Source organism: Larus michahellis, chromosome Z, assembly GCF_964199755.1.
Source record: "Larus michahellis chromosome Z, bLarMic1.1, whole genome shotgun sequence".
NCBI classification, from domain to species: Eukaryota; Metazoa; Chordata; class Aves; order Charadriiformes; family Laridae; genus Larus; species Larus michahellis.
In genome coordinates, this window is record NC_133930.1 from 60,225,422 (window position 1) to 60,231,156 (window position 5,735).

The following is a 5,735-nucleotide window of genomic DNA, read 5'->3' on the forward strand; positions in this document are numbered from 1 at the left end:
GGATGCAGTACTCCAGGTGGCGTCTAACGAGAGCAGAGTAGAGGGGTAGAATCACCTTCCTCGACCTGCTGGCCACGCCTCTTTTGATGCCACCCAGGATGTGGTTGTCTTTCTGGGTTGTGAGCACACATTGCTGGCTCAGGTTGAGCTTCTCATCAACCGATACCCTCAAGTCCTTCTTCTCAGTTCTGCTCTCAATCTATTCTCTGCCCAGTCTGTATTTGCGCTTGGGGTTGCCCTGACCCAGGTGCGGGACCTTGCACTTGGCTATGTCACCGGCAAAGATGTTAAACAGCGCCGGTCCCAATACCGACCACCTGAGGAATGCCACTCATCACTGGTCACCACTCGGACGTCGAGCCATTGACTGCAACTCTTTGAGTGCGACCATCCAGCCAATTCCTTATCCACCGAGTGGTCCAGCTGTCAAATCCATGTCTCTCCAGTTTAGAGATCAGGATGTGCTTTGCATAAGTCCAGGTAGATCATATCAGCTGCTCTTCCCTTACCTGCCAATGCTGTAATGCTACAGTTACAGTTCTGTTCTCCAGAACACTAGAGAACATGTGGGCCCATTGCTGAAGGAGGGACATGAAATGGGACACAGTGCCCAGGTGAGGCCTGATGGGCACTCAGCAGAGAGAGGATCAGCCTTGTGCCCTCTGGCTAGGAAAGAAAGACGGGAAAAACTCCCTGCAATAGAGCCAAGTGCTGCCCTTGACTCCCCACCGGAGGAACCAGGGGAACCCAGAGGACTGGCCAACAGTGCTGGGGTGTGGCGAGAGCTTGTGGGACTTTGCTTGCTTGCTTGTTTTTCTTGTCTTTGTTGGTTGCTTTGTGACTGTGCTGCACAGCAAGCTATAAGTCCACCATCAAATTAGACTATGGCTTTTGATAATGGAATGCATTCAGTCTTTTCTCTCTGTTTCTTGATGACACGAGGCAACTTATATTAAAATGTCAGATTGAAATAAAGAACCTGGGGAAATAGAAATAGAGGCCATGCTCTTTTTTCAGACTCCCTATAGCACACTGTATTTATTTATAAATGGAACGATTTTAACTCCTGAATAGCAGTGTGCCCCCCAAAATCCTTTGTGAGCAAGGAGAAGGGCCATGCAGTGCAGTGAGTAATCTCACTCCTTAATTGTTTAGATCAAATGGCATCAGTGGTCTCTACGTAGAGTTTGTGAGCATTTCCCGGGGTATTCACGGTATTCCAGCTAAAACATTCTGTTGCAAACAGTAGCAACAAATCTCAAATATGTTGCAAAGTTCAAAGCAAGAAGTGGAGGAAGATTTTTATTTCAAAGTAAAATTGATTTCACCCATTCACACGCATGGTGGCACATGCACATATTTATAAGCAGCTAAATGTGTATTTCCACCCAGTCTGGACAGAATTACTCGAGGTGAGGCAGAGGACAAGAGACACAACCTTTGGAGGCCTCTTCACATCTCTTGGATTGCCCTTAGATGGAAGTCTGGTCTGTCTGCGTGTTTTTCCATGTGCTGTGGGAAGAACAAGGGAAGCCCAGAGGGCTGGCCAGCAGTGCTGGAGTGTGCGGAGAGCCTGTGGGACTTTGTCCGGCAGCCTCCCAGAGAGGCATGGGATGTTATCAAATGAACCTCTTGCCATATATGCCTGGAGATGTGTTCCATGGCCGCAGAAACCAGATGGGACCCTGGGAAGATGCAGCCAAGACCTCAGTGACTGGCACGAAACACCAATGCCAAGCACAGGACAATAGGTGGGAGAGGGAGTGGGCAGTGGTGGTGTGGTAACCCCAGATGCATCTGCTGTTTCTGCAGCTCCGATGGGGCGAGCGCCACGTGCGAAGGCAGCCCGTTTGGACATCCCCAAGGAACGGGCTGTGGTATCCCTGAGCGATGGGTTCTGACGTCACCAAGGGATGGAATGTGACCACGCCTCCCTCGCTGCCTATAGCCAGGCTACATGTCTCACCTAGCTGGCTCGTGCCTTCGCTCCAGCTGAGTGAGCACACGAAGCCTGGAGCGTCGAGCAAGGCTTTGGGTTGGCGCTGGGGTCGGGGGTCGTGCCTGGAGAGTTGTTGACTGCAGCTCCCAGCGCACGTCCACACGGCCCCACTTCACAGGTTTTCCACGGCCCTGCCAGAGTCAGGCAGCCGGGACACGCAGGCACGCTTGCAGCAACAGAGGTGAGCTGTACAGGGAAGCTTCACCCTGGGGAGCTGGGAGGGTTTGCTTCCTGAGGGACCTGAGCGTTTTCTTCACCCCTGCCCAGGCCAGCCAATGACCATGGCCTCTCTTCCTCTTCTAGCGCGGCACCGGCTGCTGCAAGCACCAGTGAGAAGGAGCGGCTCGTGATCGCCGGCTCTCGTCAGCCCACTGCAGCAGACGGAAAGCATGGCCACGGAGCTGGACAACCGCTGTCCAATATGCCTGGACAGCTGGGACGAGGCCAGCTTCGTGATGCCATGCTGCCACCGTTTCTGTTTCACGTGCATCCGGCAGTGGGCTGACACCAAACCTGAGTGCCCCCTCTGCAAGAGGAAGGTGGAGTCCATCGTGCACTCGGTGAGGGGGGACGATGACTTTGAAGAGTATGTCGTGAGACCACCTTCGGCATCACCACTGGCCGTCCACCACGTCCCCCACAGCCCTGCAGCATCCCCACCACCGGCTGCTGGAGAGGGGCCCAGGGCTCCAGTGGGCAGCCTCCAGGCCGAGACCTGGGCGACATGTTTCTGGGTCCCCCCAGCCCTCCTCGAGCCCCTGCTGCCCTGGCTGCACGAGGTGCTGGGGCTGATATTTGAGGATGACCACCTGCAGGCAGCCATTGTGCAGGACTTCATCATGTCCAGCCTAGTCCTCATCGGCCTGGATGAAGAGGTCCTGGGCAGGCTGCTGGGGCTCTTCCTGCATGACCGCACGGCGGCATTTGTGAACGACCTGATTGATGCCGTCGTGCGGCTGTGCAGCAGGGAGGCCCACCGCCTGCTGGGGCTGGAGGATGCCCATGCTGCTGGAGAGCAGGAGGGCAGCCCTGCGGCTGCCCACAGCCCCTCTGCCTCCCGAGGGGCCTCTCCCGCACCCAGCCCAGCCCCCTCCAGCAGCCCTGCCACGGGGCACGATGTGGATGAGCTCCCCAGCACCTCCACGGCTGCCCTTGGTGGGGATCCTGGCAGCCGCCCTTCTGCCCCCGTTCCCATCCTGGGGGAGCAAGAAGAGCCTCAGGAGGAGACTGCACCAGATCCCCCCACTTCCAGCGAGGGCAGGGAACGCTCCCCTGCGGAGCCACGGTGACCACGAAAGAGGAGGGCTGGCAGCCCTGGGGCCTCTTCCCCACCAAACAAGAGGCCAGACCGCAGGGAAAGCTAAAAAACATCCCAGGAGCTGGTTAAATAAGGGCTGCATCAACATCCGAAGACCCTTTACCACCTAACAAGAGGCCAGCCCGCAGGCGGCACTAGAGGAACATCCCGGGAGCTGCTGAAACCAGGGCTGCATCATCACCTGAGGCCTCTTCACCACTGAACAAGAGGCCAGCCCTCAGGCGGCACTAGAACATCACCTGAGGCCTCTTCACCACCGAACAACATCCTGGGAGCTGCTGAAACCAGGGCTGCTTCATCACCTGAGGCCTCTTCACCACCCAACATGAGGCCAGCCCTCAGGCGGCACTAGAAGAACATCCTGGGAGCTGCTGAAACCAGGGCTGCATCATCAGCTGGCCCCCAAGAAGATCAGAAGTCTCTCCCTAGTAGTCTAGATCTAATGCTCAGAGAAACAAAATACAGGCATGAAAGCTACAGAAGAACTCTCAGTGTTACTAATAATGCAGGTGGCATTGCTGTCCTCACCCGTGCTGACTTCTCCCCTTTTTCCTGGGCCTGTGCCCACTGTTTCCTCTCTTTGCTCTTAGAGGAACACCATGGAGTTTCTCCATCTGGCCTGTCACAATCTCCTTGCCCTGCTTTGGCTATCGTGGGGCCTGGAGCTGTGCTCTTTGGGTGCGTCTCTCCCAGAGCACAGGCCCGTGGGTCTTGGCCCTCTGCTCTTGCAGGGCCCATTTCCCTTGAGCCAAGTGCCATAGCGCCTAGCCCTGTGCTCTTGCAGGGGCCCTGTTTGAATTACGTCGTGTGGACTTTTTTTTTCGTTTTATTTTGTTAAAGAGAGTCTGCTAGTCTAAAAATATTAAAAAGGATTTTTTCTCATAAGAGTATGTCTAACATCTCTGCGTGCTTGATTAATTCCGATGGGTTACTTTCTTTTACTATGGAATGATGGCAATAATATTAGTTTACATATTTCAATGTGAAAATTGCAAAAAAATTTCAAGATAAATGGGAGAAAATGGCAGCCCAGTTAACTAGGTGTAGATACAGTCACCTTTTTTAATATTATGAAAGAAACAAGTAATTACAAACCAATTCAGACTCCTTTCAGTGCTAAACTTTCAAAACTCAATCACAGATGACTATCATATCTCAGAATTCGGATCCAAGATCACAGAGAGACTCAGGGCTGCTCTCAATCCATTCTCTGCCCAGTCAGTTTTTTTGCTTGGGATTGCCCTGACCCATGTGCCAAGATCTTGCACTTGTTCCTGCTGAACTTCATGAGGCTGGCATGGGCCCATCTCTCAAGCCTGTCCAGGTCCCTCTGGATAGCAACCCACCCCTCCAGCTAGAGGAGGGCAACTAAGAGGGAGGAACTAATTAAGGAGCAAAAACCCCAACCTATGCACATAAAGGATGGCATGGCTCATCTCACTGTTTTGAGCATTGAAAGAACAGATACAGATTTGTTCTTTCTTGTCACCTTGAGGCCTATTATTGCATCCTCAACAATCATTTTCATGGGATGCAACTCTGAATACAAAAGGGTATAGTACCTTATGAAAGGTGTTTGTAGCCGATCACCAGAAGAATACTTTTAACTTGCAGCATATATTTCCAGCTCTCAAAGCCAAATTTTTTAAGAGATACACTTTAACATAAGGTAAGTTTTCTATCTGTTGTCCCAAGATCTGAAAGAGGCTAACTAGCTACCTGGCATTCTGAAAGATTTACTATTTTCTCTAAAATTAAGTTCATTATGTAAATGAAGTAAAAAAAAAGGTAAAAAAAAATACAGTATAGCATAGGACTTGTGCTCATTAAACTTCTATGCTGATGGACCCTTCAAAAGTTTAACCTCCCAGCTTCCACTGCTAATGCAGCAAGCCAAACATTTTGAATCCCTGTTAAGCATGCAGTATCAGTGTGTGACACCTTCCACAGCTTCTCAGGAGCCATTTGGACCACACACACACACTGGGCCTGACAGAGGGTCACCTTCACACTGGGTGTGTGGACACAAGTACTGCATGAAGCATTGTCAAGATTTTTAGCACTGGGTCATTGTTGAACTGTACACCATTACAGTAACGTTTTAATTTGTCAAGGACAAAAAGGCAAAAAACCTTTCTAACATGCTGCAGCTGACATGGCATGTTTTAGATTTGACTCTTTTTCAGTCTGTGAAAAAAATAAACCAAATCTTGTAAGAAGCTTTATAGGGCTAGAACACTCTGTGAGAATTAACAGGAAAATTCAAACCCAAGAATCTGAGGCTAATACTATAAAAAGGAAGGGACATTTTCTGCAGGAACATAATTCTTTAAAAATAGGCTCTGCAATAGAGTTGAATTGGAAGTGTTAAAGAATGCCATCATTATCATCATTGCTTTCTCTCTGCAGAGAGAACAG